The following is a 15,947-nucleotide window of genomic DNA, read 5'->3' as shown; positions in this document are numbered from 1 at the left end:
GCCGCTTTGTTCCGCTCCGCCGTGCCGAGGGGAGGTGAGGTAAGGTCCGCGCTGCTCCGCCGGGATGGGGTCAGGGCTCCGCCGCTCCCGGTCCCGCTCCTGGCCCCGCTCGCCGGCGCATCCCGCGGGTTGCGCCGGGCTCAGGCGGGAGTTGATCCCGTGGATTTCCCAGTCACGAGTCCCGCTGTTCTGGTGCCTTTTCCCCGACGAACACCGCAGAACACTCCAGCCATCCCTCGTCGGGCGGGTCTGAGCCCGATTTCCTCTACTTTTCCTTTTCTCATCTCTTCTCCCTCCTCTGACCTACCTCGGTCACGTTCCTTTCCCGGGGAATCCTCCCCAGAGCCTCGGCCGTCTCCCAGTGCCCAGCCCTTTCTTTCTGCTGTTAGGAAATGCGTTTGTGAGAACAAAACTGTTTTGGGGAAAGTGCCGTGACCTTTGGGACAGCCACTGCTGGCACTCACCACTCCAGCCCTGCCTGGAGTCATGTCCCCTCCCGCAGCTCCCAACATCTGCGCCCGGGTACCGGCACCATTCCCAGGTCCTGGCACTGTGGCGCCTTCCACAAAAACCTTGGGAAACACAAGGTGCTTATTTTTTTAAGAGTGTTGCTGTTAATTGGCTCCCGAGCTACCAGGTTCTCCAGCTTTGAACATTCCCAATAAGTCAGGAAAGATCCCCCCTGTACGGTAGCCCCAGGCCAGGCAATAACCTACCGGAGATATTTCTCATCCATGGGCAGCTTTGCTATAAGGAACATGTTTAATAAATCATAAGGCCGGTGAATTCCTGGGATTTTTATTGCTTCTGTAAAAATGCAGTTTTGATCCGTCTGCGAGGGATACTGGGAAACAAAGCGGCTCCTTTCAGAGCCGGATCCTACGAATTTAGGACACAGAGCTGGCAGCAGAGCTGGTGGCTGCAAGCCCCCTGGGCAGGGGCAGTGCCATGGTGGGGCACAAGGCCTGCCCCGTCCCTGCTCTTTTAGGGACCAACGTAACCCAGGTGCCTGAAAGCCCCGTCTTGGCTTCTCTCACTCCGCTGGGGCTGTGGACACGACCGCGTGCATGGAGCTGAGGCAGCGATGCCAGGGGAAACATCACAGCTGGAAACGCAGCGGGGCTGCACCAGGCTTCCAGTTACATTTTTCCTCCTTGCCCTGTTGTCCAAGGGGAAAAGAAGCAGCAAAATCCAAACTGCTAAAAAATGGGAGAGGTTCTTGCAGGAAGACTCGCCTGGTTTCCGTCAGCCCCGCTGACCCGATCCCGCAGCAGTGGATTGTCCCGGGTGGATTGTTCCAGAGCCCAGATTGGGCAGAGGAATGGCAATAAAACAATTTTCTTTGCCTGTTCCAATCTGAAAACTGGGGTTTAGAAGCAGGAGCAGAGCCGAAACACAAACAGCACACGGATATGTGAACCCAGCAGCTGTCAGGGGCTCATTGGGATTTCAGAAACCACAAGTGCTGTGGCCGGGACAATTGGTTGTGCGTTGAAGTAGGTGGTGGAGGCTCTGCCCCACTGCACTGGGCCAAACTGAGAGGCCAGGCTGCCCTTGCCCAAGGAGGCAGCAGTTTGGTGATCGGGATTTGTCCCGTCTCCTGCCATGCCTTTGTTTTAAGCTGTGCGGAGCCCGGCCACAGAGGCGGGGAGGGAGCGTTTCTTTGTACAGGGAAGCATTTAAATTCTTTGCAGTGATTCATATATTCCATTCATATGAAACAGAGCCCTGCCGAGTGTGAATGGGGACTGCGGGGGGATTTTTTTAAGGCAATAAGCCCTAGAAGTGTCAAAAGTTATTCACACCTTGGTGAAATCAAGGATATTTCTGTCCGTGGCTCTTGGCAGGGGCTCAGCACAGCTCGCCTTGCGTTGGGTTTTCGGTTTCCCACTTGGACATGGAGCGGGGGGAGCATAGGGGCAGCACTCCCATTCCCCCTGCCCGGTTCTGGAACATTTCCTGGTGCCAGAGGGGCCCGGCATGGGCTGTGCCCGGGGGTCATGGCTCAGACCCCAGGGGCCACATGCCCTGAAAGCCCCAGGCTGGTGAGCAGCCACGTCTTAGTGAGCCCATGGCTGGGCGAGGTGCTGTCCCTCGTGTGATGGTCACCAAGGCTGTGACCAAAGCTACTGACCAGCTGTCCCCATCGGGGCAGAGCATGCCGTGTTTGCCCTCAGCACAGGGCACAGGAACAGCCCAGAGAGGGGCCTTTTTGGGGATGCTGGGACCTTGGCAAGGGGCTCGAGGGGTCAGGTCCCAGAGATGTTTATTGTCAGGCATGACCCTGGGGTCACTGACCTGCTCCTGTTGAGGAGCGTTTTTGTTTGGGGGAATAAAGCGGAGTGGCTGGGGGCCGAGATGTGGGGGTCATCACCCCAATGCCACGAGGTGCCCCAGGTGTGGGGCCAGCACCCGCGGGGAGCTATTGCCTCTGCTGGCTGCTCTGGGATGCTTTGAACCACTGTAAATCCTCTCCAAAGGAACTGAGAAGACAGTTTTATGGCTGTTGGGGAGGCAGATTAGCAGGGTGTTGTTTTCAGTGCTGATCCATCACGGGACGCCGGCGCTGCGTGGTGCATCCAAGCGCTCGGCTGCTGGCGGGCGGTGCAGCCTGTCCTGGGAAGGTGGAGATGAAACTGCCTGGTTTTAATGTTTTGTCTGCTCTCTGGATCCGTGATGTCAGGGCAAAAACGCCTCCACGGGCCCTGGACTCCACGGCCAGCAGTAGCCAGTCTCCTCACACTCCGCGACAACAGCGGATCAAGGGGATTTGGGCAGTGGCACCTGCAAAAGACATTAACCCGGTGGGGAGGGCATGGGGCCGGTCCTGTCTGTCCCCACACACCCCTCTGTCATTCTCTCCTATTTCAGCTTGTCCACAGCCCAGGAAGGAACAGAATTTCCATTCCTCTGCACTAAAGAAAATAGCTGTTACAATAAAATCTCATAGTTCAGAAGGGGGAGGGATAAAATGGCACCAAATTGCATTTGTCTTCCCTCAGTTTCTCACTCCCACCTTTTTCCCTCTGGGAGAGGGTGCAGGCCATCGACTCTGCTGGGCACAAGCTAGGCTCTGAGCATCGCCAGTCCCCCATGCACCCTGTCACAGCTAATTAGAGAGGGTAATTAACTGCCTTAATAAAGGGAGGGGGGACACTGACACATGCCCACTCCCTCCTTTGCAGTCAGGCTTCCCTGTTCTGAACATTTGGGAAGCAGGGCAGGGTGCTGCTGGAACCTGGCTGTGTCTTGCAGTAATCCAGTGGGATTGAGACCCTCACGGTGGCTGGTGAGGCAGGGGGGATACCCCACAACACCGGCCCCCCAGCTCTCCCCTCCTGCTCAGGGCTCAGCTGCACGTTGCTTCCCTGCGTTGGCGACTTGGACGCCGGCACAGACATAATAAACCGCTTTTCCTTTTCCCCCTGTCACCGGAGCCGTTCCTGAGTCACATCCCTGGCCGCCTGGCTCTTCCCCAGGGCTGTCTGCTCTGGCTGCGTAACCCTGTGCATCGGCTGCAGACTTCAAAGCAATGGGATCCATCCCGGCTGGGAAGGGCTGGAGGGATGGCAGCGCTTCGGGAAACATCTGCGCGGAGCCGGGGGGGTGCAGGGGCTGGCGCGGCTGGTGGGATGTGATGCTCTGCTCCCCAAAAGCCTGGCTCACCCCTGGGCATTGCTCGGCTGCCCCAAAGAGCTGCAGGAGCTGGATCCTTCACCAAAGCCACCTCTTGCCCTGTTCTCCCATGTCCTCACAGGAGCATCCCACCAGGGACCTCACGGCTCCTGATGGCTGCTGCCTCCCTGTAGCACTCCCGAGCTTGGCCAGGGGCTGCAGGTGGGAGATGGGTCCTACCAAAAATGGGATGAAATTCAAAAGGAGCCAAAGGTGGCAGTGTGAGGGTGTCTGCTGTCCCCTCAGCCCAGTGGCTGCAGAGTGCTCCCATGGCTTCTGGCCCCAGTGTCAGCTGCGTTCACAGAGCGAAGCTCCAGATCACAGGCAGCAACTGCAGCCAAAATTTGCAGAGCAGCAAGGTCTGGTCTCTGCAAACTTCCTTGGGGCTGAGCCCATCCCACTGGCCCATCTGGAGATATTTGTCCTCAGAGGCTCTTCCAGGCACCTCCATCCAGGACAGGGCTTGGCAGGGAGCAGTCAGGAAGGAGGACAATGACATCAATGTCCACCTGCTGTGGATGCAGTGGCCGATGTAATGCCTGGCCCAGCTTGGCTGTTTTGCACCAAAAACCCGAGTCCTTATTTCTTGCAGCACTCCCAGCCCAAGTTCTGCCTTCCCCAGGCAGGATGTGGCCCCAGGAATTGCCCCAAACCAGCAGATTTCTGCAAACCTGCTGCACACTGGAGCAGCCTGGCAATGCTGGACCCCTGGGACCTCGCAGCGCTCCTGTGCCTGCCCCGCAGAGCTCTGGCTGTTGCTGAGAGCCTCTTTATTGTTCTGGCGGAGGGTTTTGTTTCACTGCTGCCTTCCAAGTTCCCAGGGATCTAAATTCTAAAGCAGGGTCTTGTAAAGAGCCCTGTCCAGATGGGCGAGATGATATTGCCGTATCAGATGAGAACTATCCCTGTCTTTATCCGCAGACAATGCAGCAGTGGGAGCAAACAAGGATAGAGCCTTTCTTTGGAGGCACATTAGCCAAATAGAGCCTTCACTTTGTTTTGTGCCGAAACCTAAGGCCTTGAGGCCAGACCACCTCAGGGAACTCCCCCTGTCCCTGCAGCCTCATGATGATTTACCCCTTTCCCTGATGCCCATTTTCCTGGCAGGGCAGGGCAGCAGGTCCTGCCCATCTCATTGCTGGGTGTTCCCAGTCCTGTCCCCATTGTCAGAGTGGTGTCCATGCCCCCAGAGCTGGGAAAGTCTCAGCAGTGGTGCAGGGACTGGGCAGCACTCAGGCCTCTTCTGTCCTCGGACACCGACAGAAGGTGGAAGATGCTTTGGTTGTGCCTCATCATTGTGGGATAGTTGAACCCACTCAGACACGAGTCAGGGCTGTCCAGAGCAGCCAAGGCTGCTCTGTGCACTCACTTGTGGTGATGCACAAACCCTGCGGCCAATTCACCTGCTTTCAGATTTCATTACAAGACCCAGAATTCAGCCCAGGTTTGTTTTAAGAAGTTACCGGAGGCTGAGAGAGCCTGGGACTGATTTATGGCTTCCCATCAAAATCATGTGGTTTCACCACGAAACTTGGAAGCTCTGGCTGCATTTTTCCTTTGGAGATTTTGGCTTCGCTCCAGGGGCGAGAGTGTGAATCCAGGGCGTGCATCAGGGCTGGAGCGTTCGGCTGCTGTGACTGAAATGGAGGAGATATGGATCACCACAAGGAGAATATTTAATGTCAGGACAACACAGCCATCGTTTTCAGGGAAGCACCGATAAGGCGGCAGGAGGCTTGGCACGGCACGGAGCTGCAGCAGGTCCTTTGCTCTCGCTGTAGCTTTCATTTCAACACTCAGCGCTTATCGCCCTCACATCCTGCTCCGTGTCAGCGGCTGGAGCAGCATCTCCTGAGCTGCTGTGCCCAGGCAGGCTGGGAAGTTCCACTGCTGTCCCCAAAGCCTTGCTCTGGACTCACAGGGTGAGCTGCTGGTGCCCACCGGGGTTAAATATGTGGGCTTTTGCCAGAGAAGCATATTTCCAGCCTCAAACATGCATTGTCAACGACTGCAGAAAGGTATTTCTCACTGCTCCGTGTGCTGTGAGCCAGCGGACGAGAACAAGACGACTTTTATTGCTATTTCTTCATATTTCCTGATATTGCCAGTCTGGCACTCACAACCCACAGGCAGATCCTGACCTGGGCCTGGGTTTGGATTACAGAGGCGATACCTTTGTCTTTGCTTGGCCTTTAATTTCAGATGCTTTGGGCCCCACAGGGCTGAGCTGATAACCCAGGAGGGCAGAGCCCACAGCCCCAGGGTGGGCAGCCTGGGTCAAGGGCAGACCCCAAACCAGGCCCGTGCCCAGGCACTGCAGGCACACATTAAGGTTGGAAAAGCCCTTCAAGATCATCGAGTCCAACCTTCAGCTAAATACCCCATTCTCACTAAACCATACTGTGAAGTGCCACGTCTATTTTTTGAAAGCTTCCAGGGATTCTGACTCCATCACATCCCTGGGGAGCCTGTTCCACAGTTGCAGCCAGGCCAGCCCCCTGCCCCTCACAGCGGCTCAAGGATCCCAAAGCCCAGTGACTGCCATGGGCCCTCAGACCCCTGAGGGTCACATTGTGGGGGTCCCAGCATCTGGCTCGTGGCAGTGCATGAACAGAGGACAAGAACTTTATGTTACATAAATAACAAGGTCAGGGCCCTGCGAGCTGCTCCTGCGAGCGCTGCGTCCTGCCGAGCATCCCCTGGCGCGGGGGCCGGCGGGACAGCAGAGTCGCTTCAGGGCTTGGGTGCCTTTGTGGTTTTAATTTAGTGGCTTTTTAAAGTCAAGATGAAAGGGAGAGCCGGGCAGGGCCGCAGCAGTTCCCCTGTCTGCATCCAAAGGAAGCTGGTGCGGCCGTGCCGAGCACCAGTGGCTCCATGCCCGCTTCCCGAACCTCCACTTGCTCCTTCCCTCTGCCGGCACAGACACGTCTGCACCACGAACGGACCTTGTCCGTGCCAACACTGCGCCGTGCTAGGAAGTGCCAGCTCAGGTGACAGTGTGAGATGACCCCTCAGGGCCTGGTGTGGGACACTCAGGTGTCCAGCATTGTTCTGACAGCCTGGCATGGTTGGTGCTGATGCTCTTTTCCATTACACCTCCCATAGCCATTCATTAAAGACCATGTGTGGTGTCATTGCCAACCGTCAGCTACGGGCCAGGACAAGACCCCAGCGCTCCTTGAGCAGCCATAAATTGAGCTGTACAAGGAGTCTGTAATTATTTTATGCCAAGCCTGGTATTTTCCTCCCCTCAGGGAGGCACTAGAGCGAACAAGAGCAGGCCTGTGCCAAACCGTGCCCAGGCAGTGCTTTTATGAAATCTTGGGTTCGTCAGAATTAATTTCATTTAAAACATTCTTCTCATTTTTCATAAAGCACAGCAAATCCGCGGTACTTAGGGCAGGAATGCAGCCAGAGTGCTGCTGGGCAGGCGGCGAATTACCCGCGGCAGATGGGCCGTGACGGTGGGGTCGCCCACGGTCTGAAGCTGCGCTTGCCTCGGCTTCCTGGGGGCATCCGGCTGGGAAGAGATGCTGCTGGAGTGCAGCATGGATGCAGGCATGGGGCTCTGGCAGTCCCATCCCGTCCAGTGCTCCCAGGGGATGTGGGAGTCCAGGTGTGTTTGTCCCCAAAGCTCTGTGAAGGCTGTGGCTGTGACCATTCCTATCCCAGTGCCCGGTGCTGTCCCTGCATGTGTGGGATGGAGCATCACAGATTGTCTGCTTGAGTCCCCTGGCTGGTGGCAGCTGGTCCAGGGGTCGAACCTGGTCCAAAACCTGAGCAGAACTGCTCAGATTGCCAATAATTCAAGTGATTTTTGGGGCTGGGGATACCTGACTGGGGCTGGGGGCTGAAGCAGTGTGGGGACAAGGGTTCGAGCTGGTGCTCCTGCCCTGCATGAGAAGGCGTGAAGACCAGAGCCATGGGAGAAGCAAACTTCCGTCCACTACCGCTGGGGCATGGCAGGGGCACCTTCCCAAAGGCAGGACCTCTGCAGGGCTGCTGCTGGAGGGCTCTTGGCATGGGATAGAGCTTAGTCCCTGGGGTCCAATCCCAACTGGAGAAATAGCTCAAAAACCCCATAATTCTGGACCCCCGACTCACTGGGAAGGGACATAACTCCCCTCCCTTCAGCCTTCCCTCTCTTGCAGCCTCCCAGGACATGACCCAGGTGAGCATCTCAGCCAATGTGTCCTCTTAGGATGCAAACAGGAGCTCGTGACCTTGGGTGACCCTGGGGCAATGAGAGCAGGCAGGGGACATCCCTGTGGGACTTAGAAACCAGAGGGAGCCAATGGATCAGTCCAGCTGGTCCCACTGCAGGCTGGGATCATCCCTGCCATGCTGGGAAACTTGTTTGCCCCAAACTTCCACCTCCCACCGGGTCAGTGGGCTCCACCCTGCCAGGGAGCTGGCAGGGATGAGTAGGGGGATTAGAGAGTTCAGGAAGTGTCGACCCTCATCTTTCATCCTGCTGCAGGGAAATCCTCGGCTTGCTCTTCCCTGTTCCTGCACAAGTCCTGCCCTTTCCCTCCATGTGTTTGCTGCTAACTGGGATGGACTGGGAGACGGAGTTTGGAACAGCACTGGGGTCTGCACCCAGTGCAGAGCCCTCCAAGCACCAGCCAGCTCAGTTTTGGCTGGATGGAACTCCAGAGGAGTGGTCAGCAGTTCCAGCACTGTGTGGCACAGCCAGGTGCCCGGCTCATGGCCTTTGCCCACCGCAGGGTTGGGTTGACCCACGTTGCTCCGCAGTTTGCCATGGAGCGTGAGAGCACGGGGCTGGGCGTGCTGTTTATTTTGGTTAAATTGAGTTTTCTCTGGGAGATTGGGGGGCGCAGGGGGCCTCCAGACAAGGGGCTTTTGTGAGCCGAGCTGCAAGCCGATCCCCTTTTGTGGTTTTGCTTTTCTGGATGATACAATTTGCTATTCCAAGAACTACCCAGCAAATGGACCCCATTAGCTGAGTCCCCAGAGCAGCTGGAGCTGGAGCTGGCGCTTGCAGTGCCTTTGTCTGCGTCCACCTTGGGCCCACTGGGAGTGCTGGGGCCATGGCTCTGCTCTGCCCCTGGATGGTGCCTGGGGTAGATGGGGCGGCCAGGAGCTGCTGTCCGTCCTTGCTGGCTGTGCTGATGGGGCATCTTATGGGATTAGCCTGGGCTGGGACCAGCAAAAAGTGCTGGGTTTGTTGAATTCCCCATCACACTCGTGTCCCTGGCATATGCTGACAATAACCCAGTTGTTGCCACGCTGCTGGGGGCAGGAGCCAGTGCTGGGGCAGTCCAGCCAGGGGCAGCCCTTTTGGCCCCTCGGACAGGGCTGGACCTCACCCTCATGCTTGACAGGAGCTGTGGGAATTCACATCCCTCTCTGCCTTTGGGCATGAGCAGCGTCCCCTGCACTGGGGGCAGCATTCGGGATCCCACTGGCATCCCCCCCACTTGCTCCTAAGTGCCCCTGCACAGCCGGCACACGAAGGGCAGCTGCGTGAATGCCATGGCAGCCTGTGCTGTTGGAGCCGGGCCCTGGGGCCGTGATGCCAGGGCACGGCCATCTCTGGCCACCAGGGCCGGGCAGTCCAGCCGGAGCATCCTTGGCCCGCTCGGTGCTGCCTCCCGCTGTGCAGGGATGCTGATGGCTCTGTTTGTCTTGGCTCCGATGGGCTTTTTCCTGCATGTGAGAGGCTGGAGCTGGGCAGGAGCCAGTGGGTTTATAAATAAAAGCGTCGGACACCTCTCTGGGTGGTGCTGAAAGCTCCTGAATTAGCCTCACCGCCCTGACACAGGGCATGTGGCCGCTGTGCTCAGAAGACACCTGGGGGCTCTCCCCGCTCCCCGACCCCATCCCGGCCGCTCTTGCACAGCAGCCTCTGTGTCCCCCTCCCCTGCCCCACTTGCAGCCACCACTCCTGAAGTGCTGCGACACACTGCCCTGGCCAGACGGGATTTACCCCTGCTCCCACCAACCTCCCAACGGGACGTTTCCCAGACCTGGCTGCCCCACAGTGAGTAGCGATGTCCAGAAGTGGGCAGCAGACACCAGCCGTGCCCGGGGATGAGTTTGCCACAGGAGCTGGGTGCGGGAGCATCCCTAGGGCACGGTGTGTGCTGGCACGGCACAGAGGAGACATTGGATACCGCCAAGTGGCCCCTTGGCCATCTCCGGTTGCTGAAGAACCGGGAGGAGAGTGCTGGCCTTACCACTTCACCTCCCGCACTGCCCGGCCGCACACTGTGTTGGTGCCGTGGCGCTGACCCGGTGCGGGCAGGAGTGGCCGGAGGCCGTGGGACACTGGCCTTGCACGGCATTTGCTTTCCATTGGCTCTTCAGGGCCATGGTCCGGCCCTGGCAGAGCCCAGCGGGGGCCGTGGGAAGGAGCAGCCGTAACTTCGCAACAAAAGGAGCCCGGCAGTGGGCAGGAGACAGTGCCGGGAGCCAAGAGCAGGGGCAGGACCCCGTCCAGGGCTCCTCGAACCGGCCGCCTCCGCCCGCAGTGTGCCGGGGGATGCAGGCGGCCGCAGCCCCCGGTGCCTCCCTTGGGGGCAAGGGCCAGCACAGACGGGGGGTTCCTGGCACCCAGCCGCGACCAGAGCCCTCCTCCCACCGCGCCCCCGCCACATTCCACCCAGGGCCTGACATTTCAACGTGCCGAGCCTTCGGAAAACAGCATTTTAATGCTCTCGCTGTAAAAGCAGTGGAAAATGTCCGTGGGCTTGTGCAGGAAGGCTCCCGGGAGCCGGCCACGCCGTGGGCGTGCCGGGCGCTGGCTGAGCCCTGCCAGGGCAGCTGGGATGGGGTGGGATCCTATGGAGCCCCACGTCTCCCGAGACACCCCTGCAGCCGCAGCCAGCTCTGCTTATCCCGGTTATTTCTGTAGCAGTGGTGAGGCTGGTGCTGCCCAGGTGGCCTCTGCAGACACTCAGGGCACAGAGGGGGCTGTCACCTCACCCTCCCTGGGCACTGCCTCCTGCCAGCCCTGCCTCCAGAGCTTTTCCCTACCCTCTTCCCACACCAACTCCAGACTGAAGGTTGATGAGTTCCTTAGGCTTCTTTTTTCTTCTGTTTTTTGGTTTTTTTTTATAATTGTCCTCTAGAAAAATGGGCTGAGTAGGTCGATTTAATTTTCTCCTTATGTTTCATTGCTCAGAAATGCCAGGCCAGTGTGACAGTGTGGCACCTGCAGCAGATGCCCAGTGCCTGCTCAAACTGTGGCTGCCACACACCCACCACTTCCTAGAAGGCAACAACGTGCCCCAGGTTGGGTCTGCTCCCCGGGTTTGGATCTATTCCCAGGCCTGGGTCTGTTCCCAGGATCTGGGTCTGCTACTAACATGGGGAAGTGATTGGCATAACAGTTGGGGTCCCTTGGGTGCAGTAACCATGCCAGCCCCCTCCTGAGCACCCCAGCAGCCTCTGGAACCTGTGCCCAAACAAGGGAGTGCCCCCTTGCCAAAGCAGGGGGTCCTGGCTGGGCTCAGCACTGTGCCACTGGCAGGAGGAAACCCTCTGGGCAGTGGGTCCCGAGTGGAGACCGAGGGAGGTTCCCACATGACACAGCCTGGAGGAGAACTTGGAGTGAGCTGAGTGTTTTTCCAGCTTGAAGCCTAAACAAAAGGTTTTGTAATAAGCGTCTCCCTGTCCCTGGGTTCAGTGTCCAGTTTTGCACCCCAGTGCTTCCCCAGGAGCATTTGAATATAGCAGATGGGAGCACAGGGGTGCAAAAGCAGGGGCTGACCCTGAGGGACCGGACTCCGTCCCGTTCTCAGTCCTCTGGAACACTGCAGGGACACGGCTGCGTGTCCATCCAGGGCCAGTGTCTCTAACAGAAACAGACGAGTCCTACTAAGAAAATATTCCATATATTCTGCACTGCTTTCCACTGGCGCTGGAGCTCCAAGTCCCCAGTTTTGCTTGGCAAAGGGTCAATGGTAACAGTGACGCCCAAGGCAGATGCTCTGGAGCCGTGAAGGTCACTGGCTCCTCTGGGCCTTTCTTAGCCAGTTCCCGGCACCGTCCCAGCTGCTTCTTTCTCCAGCCTGGGTACAGAAGTGGTTTTTCCTCTGGGATGATCTGGGACACATGAAATCCATACCATTTCCCTCTGGGCTACCCATTCCGGGTCTGGTTGCTTTGCAGGTGCTGTGTGCCCTGGGCAGGGTGGATCTGCCCGATGGTGTCACGTTGGGAGGAGAAGAGCAGTGGAAGATGAACACATCTGTGGGTGCAGGAGTCCAGGCAAGGAGGGTGGTCTGGAACCCTTTGAAGCAAATTCAATGGGATGCTCAATTGCACTGGAAATTTGGAGCCTGGAAATGAGAGTGTGGCTGTGGGTCATGGCATGTTGGCATTAAGTGAAGCTGAAAGATGGTTAACAACAGAGAGTGCACCTGGGGACACTGAGTGACACCTCGTGTTCCCCAGGACACGGCACCCAGCTGGCCGGGAGTGGAGCTGTCTTGTGGGACTCCGCTGCCTCTGCATGGGGTCCTGGGGCACGGGGCTTTGGCATAATCCCCAGGAAAGCGGGGCTGCTGGAATTCCCTGTGAGGCTGTCGGCTCCAAGACAAAGGAAATGTGGAAACTAAAAAAAAAAAAAACCAACTAAGAAAAAAATAGAAATTTCAAATTGAAAAATCAAAGCAGCTGATTCAGCGATGGTGAAATATCTTGTGACAGCATCAGGCAAATTTTTTCCAAACAAAATTATGGGAAAAAAATCAGCTTGATTTTGCACAACCCGCAAGTGTCCCAATGGAAAGGCACGTGGGGGTTGTCCATTGGGATGAGGGCATGGAGCCCCACGGTGCTGTGGGGCTCCAGGAGTGCAGCCTGGCAGAGAGGATGCCCCCCAAAATGGGCATTACAGGGCACAAGGGAAACCTGAAATCCAGCCAGGAGCATGAGGCTGTGCTGGACAGGAGCGTGGGATATGGGAGTGTCTTGTCAGAGTTTCCACTGAACACCTCGGGCTGGCTGGGGTCTCACATCATCTCACAGAAATTAAATTAAATTAAATAACATAAATACTGCCTGAAACGTGCGCTCCATCCCCTTCCCTGGGTGTGGAAATGGGGAAGCAGCTCCGCACGGCTGCCGTGCCAGGAATGCTCCTTTATGGTGCATGGCCCTGGGGGCAGCAGGGGATGGGGATGGGGATGGGGATGGGGATGGGAAAGGCATGGGGATAGGGGTGAGGATGATGAGGGAATGGGGAAGGCGATGCTGGCGCGGGGCCGCGGGTCACCGAGGCGAGGGCAGGACCGAGGCACCGCCCCGGCAGGTAACCCCATCCCCCCAGCGCCGCCCGACAGGGCGGGACACAGCCGAAGCTCCCGCTCCTGAAATTTATTTTAATGTAAACCTAGCTGTAAGGCAGCTTTTTCTCATTTTTAAACTATTTCATATCAATCCTTGGCCTGACATTTGTTTTCTTTGAGTGCGGTGGGGAGCGCGGTCGGCATTGCTGAGGATATCTCCTCTGGAATCTTGGCAGAGGCGGCTCCCTATCTTTGAAGAAACGGCAAATGCAAAACAGAAGGCCGATATTAGAGAAGCATAAACAGTATTTTCTCCCCGTTAACCCCAGGAGCGGCGCAGGGGCCGGCGGGCTCGGCGACACGGCGGCAGGGGACGCTGACCCCCCCGGGCACACGGCACCTGCCCAGGCTGGCCCCCAGGCAGGGGCACCCCAGCACCGCTCCTGGCAGCTCCCATCACCTGCGGCCACGGCGTTGTGCCCGTGGCCAGCGCGGTCCCTCAGGGCTGTGACCGACCCGGCGGGACAGGGCGCTGCGGCAGCCGGCGAGTGGCCACGCCGGGAGGGTCTGCAGTGGTTGGGGGGAGCGGGAGGTGTAGTTGGGGGTGTCCCAACCACGGTCTTGCCCTGTTGGGGGTCAGGAGCCGAGCTCTGGAGTCTCCCCCAAGGAGATGCAGCTCCGAGGGTGAAGCAGGTCTCACCGGGTGTTCTGCCAGGTGGGTTTTGTGGATGATGGACACGGGGAGGATGTGCCGGAGCGAGGGCTGCCTGGGCGGGCAGGCAGAGGCAGCACTGCTTGCTGGCACCAGCCAGGCTCACCTGGGGGGTTGCTAAAAAGCTGGAAGAGGAGAGGAAATGGAGATCAAAGGACCCAACAAAACCAAGGAGACAGGATTTCAAACTCTGATGTTAAAATAAAATTACTGTTAGGATAAACACTGCAAGGCAGGTTCCCGTCCGGGCAGCTGGGGCAGAGATGGGGAATGTTCCTGGTGTTTCACACAGGAGGGGATGTTCTCACAGCAATTCACACATTTGCTGTCGTACCTGGGCAGGTGCTGAGGGAGGAGCAGAGAGCTCAGCTGGGAAAACCACAATGTGGGGGACACGGTGGGGTTGCTGTGCCAGGGACTGAGCTGCTGACCAGTAGCGCCAGCTGTCCTGGGACACTGGGAGCCAGCTCGGAGACTGCTGGCTCCACGTTGTCCCACTGCTCTGGAGCTTGTATTTGCCATGGTGTGAGGCCAGCAGGTCGTTCCCTTGGGAGAACAGATGCTGCTGTTGAGGCTCCTTGTTGCACCCGGAGCCACCGTGGGCTCCCCAAGTGCAGTTATGGGTTCCCACTGCATCCCCCTGAGCAGGGGGCCCCTTCCCGTGGGATGGGTGGGCAGGGCTGGAACAGCCACAATGTTGCTGCCCCACATGTCCCAGCCCCACAAAGGGAGCTGCCCTGAGCACCCTGCCCCAGAAGGCTCATTATAATGAAGCTGGTGACCCCAGCACGAGGCTGGAAGTTTAAATGTCTGCGGTTGATGGCCACTTGCCTGGAAATTCCCTGAGACGGGAATCGCTCTCCGCGGGTCCCTCCAGGCTTAGCAGATTTCTTTGCAAAACACCCGTAGCCTTAGAAAACGTTACTGCTGCACAGGAGCTGCAAGAGCAAAGTGGGTCTGACCAGCAGACCTCGGGGAAACTCCGGCTGCTTCCCACTGCTCCACCAGGATTTATGTGTCCCTGGAGCAGGGCTGGCCCAGCCACCACAGGGCCCCTGGAGAGCGATGCCCAATGCTCCAGCAGCTCACTGGGGCTTGCAGCCCCTGTCCCTCCCTGTGGTGTCTGGGCAAATGCTCCATGTCCTACACCAGGATGTAGGCACAAGTGCCTGTGCTGGGTCATGGCATGAGCGTGGGTTCACTCAGCAGTTTGGACCCTGCACAGCCCCTGTGCAGTCCCCCGAGAAGGGGCTCCAGATGAGGGGATGCGACCCTCCAGTACCTTCATCCCTACTGCAGCCCAGCTCTGGCACTGGGCTCCATCCAGCCCTCAGGGACAGCATCACAGCTGCCCCCTGGGCAGGCCACCATCCCACTGGGAAGAGGAGGAGGAGGAGGAGAGGGGAAGAAGAAGGGAAGAAAAAAATGAATCCCCACAGAAATGTCTTCATAACAGGAAACGTCTCATAAAATACCTGTGGTTTGGCATGTGTGATTCGACTGGTCAAACTATGCACCTGGCAGGGAACCCTGCTATTAATGCTGCAGCTCTGTTATTTCGGTGGAGTGGAGGCTGGCGGGGGGGTGGGACCGGCGATTTGGGGTGCAGAAACCCTCCGCTGGGGCCAGGGCAAGGGGGGACATATCCCCTGGGTCTCACTCACCTCCATGGGTGACTTCCCAGCTGTGTTTCGGTGAGGGAACTGCAGCACACCGGGGATGCCATGAGCCAGGCTGAGCCTTGGCCCCAGGCTGGAGCTTGGTGTTCCTGCAGCTCCGAGCCAGGGTTTTCCACCCAGCCCCGAGCCCCAGCCACTACTGTCCCGGGGGTCTCCGTCTGGGTCTCGCAGTGCAGCGGTGCCCACCCTTCTTCAGGGATGGCCTCAGCCCCGCGCACACCCTCGGCAGCGACCGCCGGGCTCTGCCGCGCTGCCGAGGAGTTTTGACAGCTGGAGGTGAGGATTAAGCCCTGAGCCGTGACCCGCGGCTGCGCTCCCGGCACACACGCCCGGGCTCCCTAATCCGCCTGAGCTGAGCCCTGACCCGGCGGCCGCGGGATCGAGCGGTGGCACCGCCCCTGGTGCTGGCACCGCTGCCGGACCCCTGGATCGCCAGCTCCAGGCGGCGTGAGCCACGGGGCAGCTTGCACCGCCGGCATGCCGTGCCATGCCATGCCATGCCGTGCCATGCCGTGCCATGCCATTCTGTGCCATGCCATGCCGTGCCATGCCGTGCTGTGCCATGCCGTGCCATGCTGTGCCGTGCCATTCTCTGCCATGCCATGCCATGCCATGCGTGCCGTG

At 58.4% G+C, this 15,947-nt stretch overlaps 1 protein-coding gene across 2 annotated transcripts in view; it reads left to right on the top strand.

Moving 5' to 3' along the window:
* The first annotated feature begins 6 nt into the window (after positions 1 to 6).
* The window catches only part of COL8A2 (collagen type VIII alpha 2 chain), a 30,727-nt gene continuing 14,786 nt past the window's right edge, over positions 7 to 15,947 (top strand). The window contains exon 1 of one of the 2 annotated variants that reach the window (XM_042015528.1): positions 7 to 39. The gene's annotated coding sequence lies outside the window, so the exon portion shown is untranslated. The remainder of the gene's footprint in view (positions 40 to 15,947) is intronic. The other variant, XM_042015529.1, reaches the window with a different exon arrangement.

Source organism: Corvus kubaryi, unplaced genomic scaffold (assembly GCF_017639235.1).
Source record: "Corvus kubaryi isolate FWS band 111438036 unplaced genomic scaffold, C.kubaryi_AGA036_p1.0 split3-37304, whole genome shotgun sequence".
Lineage (NCBI taxonomy): Eukaryota > Metazoa > Chordata > Aves > Passeriformes > Corvidae > Corvus > Corvus kubaryi.
Note: the sequence above shows the minus strand (reverse complement) of the source record. Positions and strands in the feature narration are given on the sequence as shown.